Genomic DNA, 13,463 nt, shown 5'->3' with positions numbered 1-13,463 from the left:
GTACTCGACCACCTAGTTGTCTGGCAACAGACTGTGCAGTCGAGTATCTGTGTTTTATTTTCTGTCTGTTACTCGACCTGTCACTCGACCTCACCCAGTGCTCTACAAAGAGCTGTGTTGGTCGAGTGTTTCACTGTTTCTTTTTGATTTTCTGTTTTTTGCATGTTCACTTAGGACTGCTAGAACACACCAAAACCTGTTATTGATTGGCTTGACTTAGTGACTTCTGATCACATCTTGATTGTTAGCATCACACCCATTTGGATTGACAACATAAAATACTATAACGACATGATTGGTGTTTTAGGATAATTGACTAAAAGCCTATTATCAGTAGGAACGAACCCTTGGCTTTGGTTGTAAGGAACAAACGGTTTGGTTTGGTTCTGCTGTGCTGTTGAGGGTAAACTTGGTTCTGAGGATTGGCGACATTTGTGCTTCTGTATGTCAGATTTGGGTTGGGTCTGTAATTGTTGTACCCTTTGTTGTAGCCGCCTTGGTTCTGAACATAACTGATTTCAGCGTCCTGATCATTCTCCCCCTCTTGGATTTGGAATACTTCGTCTTCAGAGGCGGAGTGAACATGCTTCTGCTGCACTTGGAGGAGTTTGTCGATTTTTTCATGGAGAGCTTTAATCTCTCGCCGGTGCTTGTCATCAGATTCAGTACTGGTGGGGATGCTTCTGTCATAATCTTCGTTGTAATTGCCATCCGACTGAGCCAAGTTTTCAACTAGCTCCCATCCGTCTTCGACATCCTTGTTCAGGAAATTCCCATTGGAGGCGGTGTCAAGGAGCATACGTATCTTAGGTAGGACGCCTCTGTAAAGTGTGCTGAGAAGAGATGCTTCCTTAAATCCGTGATGAGGGCATTTGGTTTGATAACCCTTAAAGCGCTCCCAAGCTTCACAGAAGCTTTCATTTTGCTTCTGAGTGAATCCGGATATCTCGTTCCAGAGTCTTGCAGTCCTGGAGTTGGAGAAGAATTTTTCCAAGAAGACCTTTTTGCAGTCATCCCAGGTCGTGATTGATCCCTGGGGTAGCGTCTTTTCCCACAGATGGGCTTTATCTCCAAGTGAAAATGGAAACAAGCGAAGCTTGAAACCATCTTCACTTACTCCATTAATTTTAGTAAGGTCACAGAGCCTTTCGAACTCGTCAAGATGATCTAGCGGATCCTCCATTGGCAGGCCATGAAACTTGTTCCCCTGAACCATTGCAATGAGACTGCTTTTGATCTTAAAGTTGTTGTTCTGTACTGGAGGTGGAACAATTCCATGACGCTGGTTGTGGTTGTGAGGGAAGTCACCAGCACCAATGTTGGTAGGTTGCTCTTGCTCATCTACAACGTCAGCCATTGTGTTGGTTTCTGTTTATTCTCTTAGTTGGCGAGCAATACGGTCGATGTTATCGTTGAATAGGAGGTTCTGATTTCCTTATGACCGTGTATGCATGCAACAGATAGCAGTCGGGCTATAACAGACGAATCAGAGATGCGTCTGGAAAGCGGGTTGCAAGGTACCTGAAACACAAAGACAGAAAATGCACAATGTTAGTAACTTGTGTAACAAAAACGAACTTGATCTTAACGTTTCTAATGATCTCAAATATAGCAAACATACACCAAACTGGCAACGACGCCAAATTGATAGTAGGATTTTACTCAATTAATCCTAAAACACTATCTTGTCGTTGTAATATTTTAGGATGTCCATCCAATCCGGTGTGATGCAAACAGATGAGATATGATCAGAAAGCTCTAAGTCAAGCCAAGCAGAAAGTTGGTTGGTTCTAACAGTCCTAGTATGCAATAACAGAAATGAAATGAAACTAAAAGCAGAAATGGCAATAGCAGGCATGTGAATAACAATGCAGAAATGATAACAGGCAATCAAATGGATAAACGATTCCTAAGGATGGGGTAATCGAATAGTGTGGTCTCCTTAATCTATTCAGGCGGTTGACAAAACTTCACAGAAACTATCCCTAGACAAGAAGTTTAACAACAGATTAATTCACTTCCGTGATAGAAATCCTCAAACAAAGCTAGACACTGACCTAAATCCCTTTAGCGATCTCTAACTAAGCAAGCAATATCGAATCAACATGTTAAACCCAATACCCTCTCTACAGCCAATCCCTTGGGGTAGAGTCATATATCTCTGGAATTAATAGGATCCAACGCCCATTAAACGCCTTCTGAGCGCTGACGTCTGGACTCATATTCCACATTAGCCAGTGAAACAAGCAATAAGCGCAACTAATCCAGAAGGGATTCTAGTATTCTAAACTCAACCACCTAAAATGACCAAGTAAACCACAACTATTCTATCTCATCCTCAGAAATACAGTTCACTACTCAGACATAATCAAAGACAATATCAAAGCAACGATTGAAAACATGATAACAGAAATGATGAAAGACTTAGACAAAAACTGAATATCAAATACTTGAAAGTGAAAATACAAAGTCGCAGGAGAAACACTGCGGCTCTCAAAGTTACAAAAATGTAAAAGCGAGATAATAACGGATGCCCTAGGGAAAACCCTAAGAGGCAGTTTATATAAGCGAGAAATGAAACAAATAAGGAAACTAAATATAAAGCGAATCTTCAATTCATGACCCCGCGACCGAATGTGTCATTGGCATCTGACGGGCTGAAATGAGCTTCCCAGTGATCGAGTATGTCATTGATCAAACTAGGCTTCAGGGGATCCGTCTTGCGATCGAGTGAGATGCAGTGAAGTGGAGATTTAATGGTCCAGCAACCCTGTGATCGAGTGCGATCGAGTGGATGTCATGAGGTGGTGATCGAGTGGTTTCTTTGGCTTCTCTTCTCTTCTTTGTTCTCAGCTTGTCTGGTTGAGTGCAGAATGAGCAGATAGGCTTCCTGGTGGTCGAGTGGTGATCGAGTGGTTCTGATGGGGTGATTCCTCCGGCTTCGCGATTGAGTGAAACTGAGCTGCTTGCTTCTCCGGGGTTACGATAGAGTGATTTGCCAATGCAGGGCTCCGAGACTGCGATAGAGTACTTTTGCTGAAGGCGTCATTGGGCATTCTGACTTCATGTTCTGTTTTTCCTCTGTTTGAACTCCAAAAGCATCCAAAGTACCTTAAAACAACCAAATATGCCATGCACATGCAATCCTAATGCAAAATCGTCCTAAGTATGTAAAACACACTAAAACGATTCCTAATGAGATGAAATGTGGATGAAACAATGACAAAGTAGTGAAGAATTAATGACTAAATCATGCAAATTATAGACATATCAAGTAATGATCTTCTATTAACATAATGTATTTCTGGGTTTCTATGTTTTTGACAGGGACCAAATAACAAATACCAGCTTTTGGATTTGTCTTCAAATGATGTTGTTGTTGCAGAAGGATGTTGGCAGACACAAGAACCAAATGCATTAGTCAATGGGCTTCCTCTCGGACCTGCAGCAATGAAGATATTTGTCGATGCAGTTCTTCAACCAGAGACGTTTATATGGAGGCCAACGATGGATGTGACTTATCTTGAGGACTGTTAATTGTCTTTTGTTGCATGGCCTGTCAACCCTGCAGATGCAACATGCCAGAAATCTCCACTTCAGACTTCTGCTACAAGAGGAAAATCACCATTGAAAGCAGCAGCATCAGTAGGCAAGTCAGCAGCATCAGTAGGCAAGTCAGCAAGATCAGTAGGCAAGTTAGCAGGATCCGAGAAAGCAGTAGCGTCCGGGAAAGCAGCAGCATCAGGTTCACAAACTGCAGCAGCATCAGGTTCACAAACTGCAGCAGCAGGTTATAAGCCATCCCCTGAGATATCTACAGCAAAAGGTACAAAATCTGTTGCAATAATTTCAAAGGCCATAGCTGAGAAGTCCACAGCTAAAGGTTCAAATTCTCCTATCAAGAAAAGTCAGCTGCTGGATTCACAACTCCCTCTGAGAAGATCTCCGGTATTTTGTTTGTTGTTATTACCTAGCTATTGAATCTGGTTATTTTTCTACATACATTAAAACTGGTTTATATTGTAACATGGCAGCGTAAAGGTGTAGCTGAAGTTAGCAAGGCCAAACAGAAGTGTAAGTTAATGGATATCAGTGGAAGGAAGCAGGTGGTTGCTGAAGGACGTGTGCATTCAGTCTACCCAGACCAAAAGGTACACCATGTTCGCTTGGGAGATAATGCAGCTAGAGTTTGGGTGGATATAGTGAAAATAGATGATGCAGCAGTTTGGAGGGCATCAGATGAAATCGAGTATATGAGAGATTCACTTGGTTCATCTATTGCATGGCCAATGGGTAAGTTTCTAGATTATAGTGATCCTTATACTTTGGTTTTATATATGAAACTGAAATGAGACATTGTTGATTATTGCAGGGAATGAAGAACTTTGGTCCATGTTAGCTAGTTTAAAGTAGTTTTAGACTAGATTAATCAACTTGTTTTATGTAATTCAGAATCAGACTTGTTGTCTACTTTGGATTTAGACTTATGATTTAGACTTATGTTATGTTGAATAATTTGTATGGATTTTTCCTCTATGTTGGATTTGATGCAGACTTACGATTAAATTTCTATTCAGACTTTTTTTCTCTATGTTGGGTTCTGGAAATTCAGATAATAGCAAAACCAAACAAGTTGTGAAAGATTGTATTACAGCATAACTAAACCGCATAAATAAACAAAACTTAGCAATTATTTACTGTTATGGTAGAAGAATCATATATCATAGCTTCAAACGTAATCCTAAAAAAAAAAAGTTCGCAGCGTGAACTAATTGCTAACGTAGAATAACTTATTATGGCACGAAATTAAAATCGTCGTTACTTTTTAGCAAAAAAATTAAAGTTGTGAAGAACTAACTTGTTTCTTATTGATTCATAATGAGGTTACATCACATATATATACATACTTGAGGAGGTTACATGTCTAATGGGCTAGGTTACAAAAGCCCATAACTACTTAAGTATATGACCGACCTAAGTATAGTCTCCATGGGCCGGACCTACGGGCCGGACTGACTGTGGCTTCTCTCCATGGACCGGGCCGACAGGCCGACGGGCCGATGGACCGATGGACTGGTGGGCCGACTGGTCGATGGGCCGTCACACCAATGGGCTGACGGACCTATCCTCCAAGGACATGGGCCACGGTTATGGAGTCCATCCAACAAGTGGTTTACAACACTCCCCCTTGGATGACATAACCGTATAGATGCCAACGGGATCTCAGTAATGCGCTAGGGGAATGCTGCCTCATTAAAACCTTACTAGGAAAACCCTTTTCGGGACAAAACCATAGTGAGGAAAAAGAGTACAGCACGCATTACTCCCCCTGAATTGGTCATCTCTATAAGTCCTTAAGCCTCCGCATCCCAATCTGATGCGCGAGCTTCCTCAATGTCGTTGCTGGTAATGCCTTGGTGAATAGATCGGCTGAATTGTCGCTTGAACGTACTTGCACCACCTTAACTTCACCATCCTTCTGTAAGTCATGCGTGAAGAAGAACTTGGGCAGAATGTGCTTCGTCCGATCTCCCTTGATGTATCCTTCCTTGAGCTGAGCAATGCATGCCGCGTTGTCCTCGTATATGATGGTCGGCTCCTTGTCTTCGACCATTCCACAATCGGCTCGTATGTGTTGAGTCATTGACCTCAACCACACACACTCGCGGCTAGCCTCGTGCATTGCCAATATCTCCGCGTGGTTAGAGGAAGTGGCCGCGATGGTCTGCTTCATTGATCTCCAGGATATCGCGGTTCCACCATGAGTAAACACATAACCCGTTTGTGACTTTCCATTGTGCGGATCTGAAAGATATCCTGCATCAGCAAAACCAACTAAACCTTCTTTGTTATGGTTAGTATAATATAAACCAAAATCAATTGTCCCTTGTAGGTATCGAAGCAAATGCTTGATTCCTTCCCAGTGCCTCTTGGTCGGACAAGAACTGAATCTAGAGAGGAGGTTCACGGCAAAACATATGTCCGGTCTAGTGTGGCTAGACAGGTACATCCACGCTCCTATGGCACTGAGATATGGCATTTCAGGACCGAGAATTTCTTCATCGTCCTTCTTTGGACCGAATGGATCACTATCCAATCCTAGGCTCCTCACCTGCATTGGGCTGGTCAATGGGTGAGCCTTGTCCATATTAAATCTCTTGAGTATTGTCTCTGTATATGCCCTTTGATGCACAAGGATTCCTTTATCTACATACTCAAGCTGCAATCCCAAACAGAACTTTGTCTTGCCTAAGTCTTTCATTTCGAATTCTTTCTTTAGATATTCGACTGTTTGGGCGATTTCCCCAGAGGTTCCCAGGATGTTCAAATCATCCACATATACTGCTATTATCACAAATCCTTTGCTAGCAAACTTCTTGATGAAGATGCATGGACTGATGGGGTCATTTTTATAGCCCTCTTTGACTAAGTACTCACTTAACCTATTGTACCACATGCGCCCACTTTGTTTCAGTCCATAAAGTGATCTGTTCATCCTTATGCAGTATTGGTCTCGAGACCCATTTTTATCTTTTCCTTTGAGCTCAATACCCTCTGGTAATCTCATATATATCTCATTATCCAGTGGACCATATAGATATGCGGTTACAACATCCATTAACCGCAAGTCAAGGTTCTCTCTTATTGCCAGACTTATTAGATATCTAAAAGTCGTTGCATCCACCACAGGGGAGTATGTCTCTTCATAATCTACTCCCGGTCTTTGTGAGAATCCTTGTGCCACAAGCCGTGCCTTATGCCTCACGATTTCGTTTTTCTCATTTCTCTTCCTCACAAAGACCCACTTGTGTCCTACTGGCTTTATATTAGATGGTGTCCTCAATATTGGACCAAACACATCTCTTTTCTTTAATGAACCTAACTCCACATCAATGGCTTCTTTCCACTTTAGCCAATCTGACCTTTGAGTGCACTCTATTATAGACGTGGGTTCATGATCCTCATTTATCTCATATGCTACCTCATATGCAAATTTCTCGTCGACGTCGACTTCTTTTCGGTTCCATTTTATTCCAGACATGATGTAGTTTATTGAGATCTCATCATTATCAATTCCTTCAGGACCATGAGCTTCGGCGTCCCGAATCTCATTTGGTGGTTCCTTAGGACTTGCCGCGGCCATGTCTATGGTTTCCTTTACCTCGGTTCCCATTGCACCTTTCTTAGTCTTTCGAGGAATTTTATCTTTGGAACCTACTGGTCTACCACGTTTCTTCTGTGGGTTAGACTCGGTAGCAATTACATTGATTCCCTTCTGGATATCAATACGTACTTGTGCATTACAAGCTGGTATGTACGATTTCACAACTCTCTTTGGGTCAGCAAAGGAATCTGGCAACTCATTAGCTAGCTTTTGCAAATGTATAATTTTATGGACCTCTGAATCGCACATCAGAGTCTGAGGATCTTGCCAATTCAAGGATGTTTGATTCCATGCTATCTCTTTTATTTCTTTACCCAGCTTGTTCGTCTCACCACCTAACGCAGGGAACTCGGATTCACTGAAGTGACAATCCGCGTATCTAGCCTTAAATAGATCGCCCGTTGTCGGCTCTAGATACTTTATAATGGTGGGAGAATCAAATCCAACATATATTCCCATCCTCCTTTGAGGTCCCATCTTTGTTCTCTGTGGTGGAGCAATTGGTACATATACGGCACACCCGAATGTCCTTAGATGGGATATGTCTGGCTCATGACCCGTTAACAATTGGGATGGTGAATATTTGTGTTCACTAGATGGCCTGATACGAATAAGTTCCGATGCATGTAATACAGCATGTCCCCAAGCGGCTACTGGAAGCCTCGACCTCATAAGTAATGGTCGAGCTATCAATTGGATTCGTTTAATGAAGGATTCCGCTAATCCGTTCTGTGTATGTACATGTGCCACGGGATGTTCCACACTTACCCCCATGGACATACAGTAGTCATTAAACGCTTGGGACGTGAATTCACCGGCATTATCTAGACGTATAGTCTTAAGCGGAAAATCTGGAAAATGGGCTCTCAGACGTATGATCTGGGCCAGTAACCTAGCAAATGCTTGGTTCCTAGAGGACAACAGACAAACATGTGACCATCTTGTCGATGCGTCAATGAGGACCATGAAGTATCGAAACGTCCCACATGGTGGGTGTATTGGTCCACATATGTCCCCTTGTATCCTTTCCAGAAAGTTTATGGTCTCTTTATTGACCTTTGCCGGTGATGGCCTTATTATGAGTTTCCCTTGTGCACATGCAGCACACGTGAGTTTCTTTGGGATAACTCTCTTTTCTTTTAGGGTGTGCCCCTTTGAACTTATCATTAGCTTTCGCATCATGTTATGACCCGGATGGCCAAGCCGGTCATGCCACAAAGTGAACTCCTCTATGAACTCTTTGTTCATTGCCAAATTAGCTTCGATCATGTTGATCTTAGTATGGTAAAGACCAGTGGACAATGCGGGTATAGTCTCTAGGACTCTCTTATGTCCTTGGGCGATCTCTGTTATATGTAGGAATTCTCTATTCCCTTCACCCTTTGTTTCAACGTGGAAACCATTAAGACGTATGTCTTTGAAACTTAACAAGCTCCTCTTTGAGCTGGGTGAATACAAGGCATCACTTATTTCAAGATGTGTGCCGTTTGGTAAGAGTACATGGGCTTGGCCGTAGCCCTCAATGAGACTCGCTATACCCGCTATAGTGCTAATGTTGGCATTTCTCAATGTTAGATTTATAAAATATCTTTTGTCTCTTAATATAGTGTGGCTTGAGCCACTGTCCACTATGAGTATGTCCTTGTCCTCGGCCATTTCTAAATGTGGACAAGAACTATATCTTAGGCGATAAAGCAAACAATAATGAAGCAAAGCAATTCCATAAAAATAAATAAATCCAAGACATCGAGCAATAGAAATCAAACTACAAAGCAAAGCAAACAAAGCAAATTTAAAATTAGATGTCTATTCTCCCAAGATGTCCGAAGTCTCATAATCCATTAGGTCATCTTTCTCGTGGTCGAAATCCCCTTCACCATCGAGATGAACCAAATTTGCTTCGGGTCCCTTTTGCTTTATCATCTCTTGATATGCCTCAATGAGGTGCTTAGAGGTTCTGCACGTCTTTGCCCAATGGTCGTCCATGCCACACCTATAGCACACGGACTTAGCCTTTCCTCGCGGTTTGTTAATACCACGGCCTCTACCCCTACTTCGGCCATAGTTCCCACGGCCTCTACCACCATAGTGGTTTCCTTGGCCGTAGAAATTGCCACGACCTCTTCCACCACGTCCTCTGCCATGGCCACGGCCGTGAGGGTTACCCCTATGGACGTAGTTGGATTCCTTGGTCGCCTGAGGTTCATTAGGCGCTTTGGCCATTTCGGCTCTATTGGCTTCGGGCACAGCTGTGGATCCGGGAGGTCTCAATGCGCTGTTCATGAGTAACAGCTCATTGTTCTTCTCAGCAAGAAGCAAGCAGGAGGCTAGACTTGTGTAAGTCGTAAACCCTTTCGCACGGTACTGTTGCTGAAGCAGTACGTTGTTCGCGTGAAAGGTCGAGAAAGTTTTCTCGAGCATGTCATTCTCAGTCACCTTCTCACCACACAGCCTCAGGATAGAGACAATCTTAAAAAGCTCGGAGTTATACTCCTCCACGGATTTGTAATCCTGGATCCTGAGGTTAAGCCAATCATGTTGGGCTTTGGGTAGTTGTATGGTCCTTTGGTGGTCGTATCGATTCTTCAACTCAAGCCAAAGCTCAAGTGGATCCTCGACTGTAAGGTACTGATTTTTCAAGCTCTCTGCTATGTGATGGCGTATGATCGAGATCGCCTGATACTTTGACCTCTCCGTTTTCTCATTTCCTTCCACAATGCACTCGGCGAGTCCTTTAGACTTCAGCTCAATCTTGGTGTCCAATGCCCATTGAAGGTAATTGTCACCAAATGCCAAGAGTGCAGCGTACATGAGGTTTGTGAGTTTCGACATCTACAATGAAGAAGTTATGAGTCAATATCATGTAATGGACAAATCGTAAATGTCATGAAGACCATAAATCGATTTTCCTATTTACTCAAGGATTTGACTTTCTCTTTTCCTCTTTCCCTTGGGACAATTTCCTCTTTTCTAGGATAATTTCCCTTTTCTCTTTAGGATAATTTCCTTTTTCTCTTTAAGATAATTTCCTTTTTCTCTTTAGGAGAATTTCCTCTTTCTCTAGGGATTATTTTTCTTTCCCTCTTGGGAGAGTTTCCTTTTTCGGTCTTAGGGTAAATTTTCCTTTTTAGCGATTTTCTATTTTCCTTAGGGTTTTGGTTTTAGGTTTTATGCAACATGAGGGATTTTAACAATTCATGCATGCAACCATGAAATCAATCAAACTAAACACCCTAGACAACTTCAAACAATCACGAAATAGAATTAGGGTTTTGATCCGATTATAGTGTTTTCGATTTAGGGTTTATGTCTTTTAGGGTTTCGGATTCTAGGTTAATATGTTTTCGATTTGCAAGTTTAGGATAAGCAATAACAAAACAAACAATCGAGCAAACAAGCAATCATATTACAAACACTACTCAACCATTCGTTTTTAGGGTTTTAGCCGTTTGTTAGATCCATGTTCGATTAGGGTTCTTTAGCTTTAGGGTTTAATGAATTACCTTTCTCCTTTGGGGTTGTACGGACTGGAACCAGGAGCTAAAAACCTTGGTTATCGAACGGTGGTCGCTGGTCGACAGTCGGTGGTCGACGGAAGTATCGTCGGCTGACAGACGGGCCGGTCGACAGGCGGTCAGCAAACGGTCGACAGGCGGTCAGCAAACGGTCGACAGGCGGTCAGCAAACGGTCGACGGAACAGCGGACGGCGGACGAGCTAGGGTTGAGCGGCGGCTTCTAGGGTTTTGTTAAGAGCAATGTCGTGCTGATAACGTGTGAAGAACTAACTTGTTTCTTATTGATTCATAATGAGGTTACATCACATATATATACATACTTGAGGAGGTTACATGTCTAATGGGCTAGGTTACAAAAGCCCATAACTACTTAAGTATATGACCGACCTAAGTATAGTCTCCATGGGCCGGACCTACGGGCCGGACTGACTGTGGCTTCTCTCCATGGACCGGGCCGATAGGCCGACGGGCCGATGGACCGATGGACTGGTGGGCCGACTGGTCGATGGGCCGTCACACCAATGGGCTGACGGACCTATCCTCCAAGGACATGGGCCACGGTTATGGAGTCCATCCAACAAGTGGTTTACAACAAAAGTGTTATATTACTATTTAAAACAGCGTTCTAATTTTGCTATTATATCATTAAATATAATAGCATTTCCAAAACTGCTATCGTAGGAGTTACACCTACCATAGCTGCCGAGAACATGTCGTTTGTGAATTCGCTATAGATAATGTAAGATAGCAGATTTTTAGCGCTAACAATGAACAAATTTCTTGTAGTGTCAAAAGAAACTCTCCCTTGGTGGCAATCAAGATGTACTCTGTAATGATCCAACCAATCTATTCCCAGAATAACATTATACACCTTTACAGGACTGATAATCAGATCTTCTGGCATCGACTGCTCTGCAATCTGAATATCCACACCCTTAGCTCTCCCAGAAACGCTAGAAACTGCCCTCCAACAATCTTAACGGCTCCAAACTGCTCACCAGGATCCCCACAGATGTTGCCGCGCGAGCCACTCTCCGGGGTAATGAAGCAATGCAATGCTCTAGAGTCAAACAACACATGGACCTCTATACCGCCCATTAATAAGGTCCCTACACAAACCTCATGTGCTAAGAACCCTAACATTCATCACAAAACAATGATATAAAAAAATAAAAAAATAATTCACAAAGTAGAGTCTCAAAAATCATACTAGTGATCGATCTATTGCTGGTACCGCCTGTCTCACGCCTAGTGTAGCCCTGCGGTGCCGCTGCAATATGTGCTAACTACTGCACATTTTCGGCATTCCCTACTGCACCTGCGCTCCCTGCTGCACCTGAGCTCCTTGCCACCGGCTGTACTACTGCCACTGCCATCCGCTGCAACTTAGGACAATTCAGCCTGAGAGGTCCCCTGTCCTTGCAGTGGTAGCACTCTCTCCTCTCAGCTTGTTGCGTGCAATCGCTACCTTGTGGTCAAGGCTCCCAAAAGAAAAACATCCCGCACGACCACTGATAAGTGTGTATTTTGCATGTTTTGAGCATCTATTTGTCATCATTTTAGCATCATATCATCACCGTTTTATACCATTTCACATCATTTGCATCACTTTGCATGTTTAGTATAGTTTTGCATGCATGTTGCATATTTGCGTTGATTTCAGGTGATTTGGAGCTGTTGACGAGCTATATGGAAGAAGCGGACCTGATCATGACAAACCACTCGACCAAGAGGTCGAGTAGGAGCTTCAAGATCTCAAGAGACCACTCGACCCCCAGGTCGAGCAGAGGACATCACCACTTCACTTCACCACTTGACCACGAGGTCAAGTGCCCTCATCTCCATCACCAAACCATCACTCGATCACATCACTCGACCATGAGGTCGAGTGTCTTCACCTCCATCATCAGACCACCACTCGACCTCGTCACTCAACCTGGAAGTCGAGTATCTTCTGACACCACTCGATCACATCACTCGACCCCAGGCCGAGTGACTTCATCCCATTGCCAGACCTCTACTCGACCTCATCACTCTACCTGGATGTCGAGTATCCCCATCACCACCACTCGGCTGCATACTCGATGACAAGCTTCAGAGCCTTCTTCATTCCGCACTCAACCAGACACTCGAGCAGAAGGAAGAAAAGAAGACTCCAGCTATTCACTCGACCACGTGGGTCGAGTACAGTTTTTAACCCGTCCCAATACTTCGTCGTTTTGAGTATTAGGGTTTTGGGATATTTGGCTATAAGTAGCAATGTACTTCACATTTTCGCAGACAAGAAGTTTTTATCTAGTTTTATTTCCGCAGACCTTGTGTTCTAGACTTTTTGTAATCCGGATTTCTCTTTATCTATTCAGTATTCAGTATTCAGTTTCTGTTCTTGATTTCGTTTACTGTTGTTCATTCTGTTATCATCCTGTTGTTACATTGTTGTTATCATGTTTTCAATTTGTTCAACGTTTATGCTTTCTGTTATGATGTCTGAGTAGTGAATATGTTTCTAAGGATGGGTTAGAGTAGTGTAGAATTCTCAGTATACTAGGTGATTGAGTATTGGTTGATAGATCCCTTCTGGATTAGTTTTTCTTAATGCCTATTGCTTTCTGATCAACTAGAATTTGAGCCCAGACATTTCTGCGCCCAAAAGGTGTTCGATGAAATGTCTGAACCACTAATTCCAGAGATTCGTGACCCTGTACCAAGGTATTGGTTGCAGGGAGCGTTTTGGCTTTAACTTGTTGATTCGTAATGCCTGTTAGGTTAGCTCTCGTCAATG

The 13,463-nt window shown here is 42.9% G+C and overlaps 6 pseudogenes across 6 annotated transcripts; 2 read left to right on the top strand and 4 right to left on the bottom strand.

Moving 5' to 3' along the window:
* Positions 1-316: 316 nt before the first annotated feature.
* On the bottom strand, positions 317-1,453 carry AT5G32486 (annotated as a pseudogene; the record flags this gene model as incomplete). The annotated part of the gene is made up of 1 exon: positions 317-1,453.
* A 1,209-nt stretch (positions 1,454-2,662) lies between these two features.
* Positions 2,663-5,209, top strand: AT5G32487 (annotated as a pseudogene; the record flags this gene model as incomplete). Its single annotated transcript has 1 exon — positions 2,663-5,209.
* Positions 5,210-5,344: 135 nt separating this feature from the next.
* Positions 5,345-8,821, bottom strand: AT5G32484 (annotated as a pseudogene; the record flags this gene model as incomplete). The annotated part of the gene is made up of 1 exon: positions 5,345-8,821.
* Positions 8,822-8,971: 150 nt separating this feature from the next.
* AT5G32482 lies at positions 8,972-9,997 on the bottom strand (annotated as a pseudogene; the record flags this gene model as incomplete). Its single annotated transcript has 1 exon — positions 8,972-9,997.
* Positions 9,998-11,474: 1,477 nt separating this feature from the next.
* AT5G32485 lies at positions 11,475-12,239 on the bottom strand (annotated as a pseudogene; the record flags this gene model as incomplete). The annotated part of the gene is made up of 1 exon: positions 11,475-12,239.
* Positions 12,240-12,284: 45 nt separating this feature from the next.
* Positions 12,285-13,060, top strand: AT5G32483 (annotated as a pseudogene; the record flags this gene model as incomplete). The annotated part of the gene is made up of 1 exon: positions 12,285-13,060.
* Positions 13,061-13,463: the final 403 nt, after the last annotated feature.

The sequence above is a fragment of the Arabidopsis thaliana genome, chromosome 5 (assembly GCF_000001735.4).
Source record: "Arabidopsis thaliana chromosome 5, partial sequence".
Taxonomy (NCBI): domain Eukaryota; kingdom Viridiplantae; phylum Streptophyta; class Magnoliopsida; order Brassicales; family Brassicaceae; genus Arabidopsis; species Arabidopsis thaliana.
Note: the sequence above shows the minus strand (reverse complement) of the source record. Positions and strands in the feature narration are given on the sequence as shown.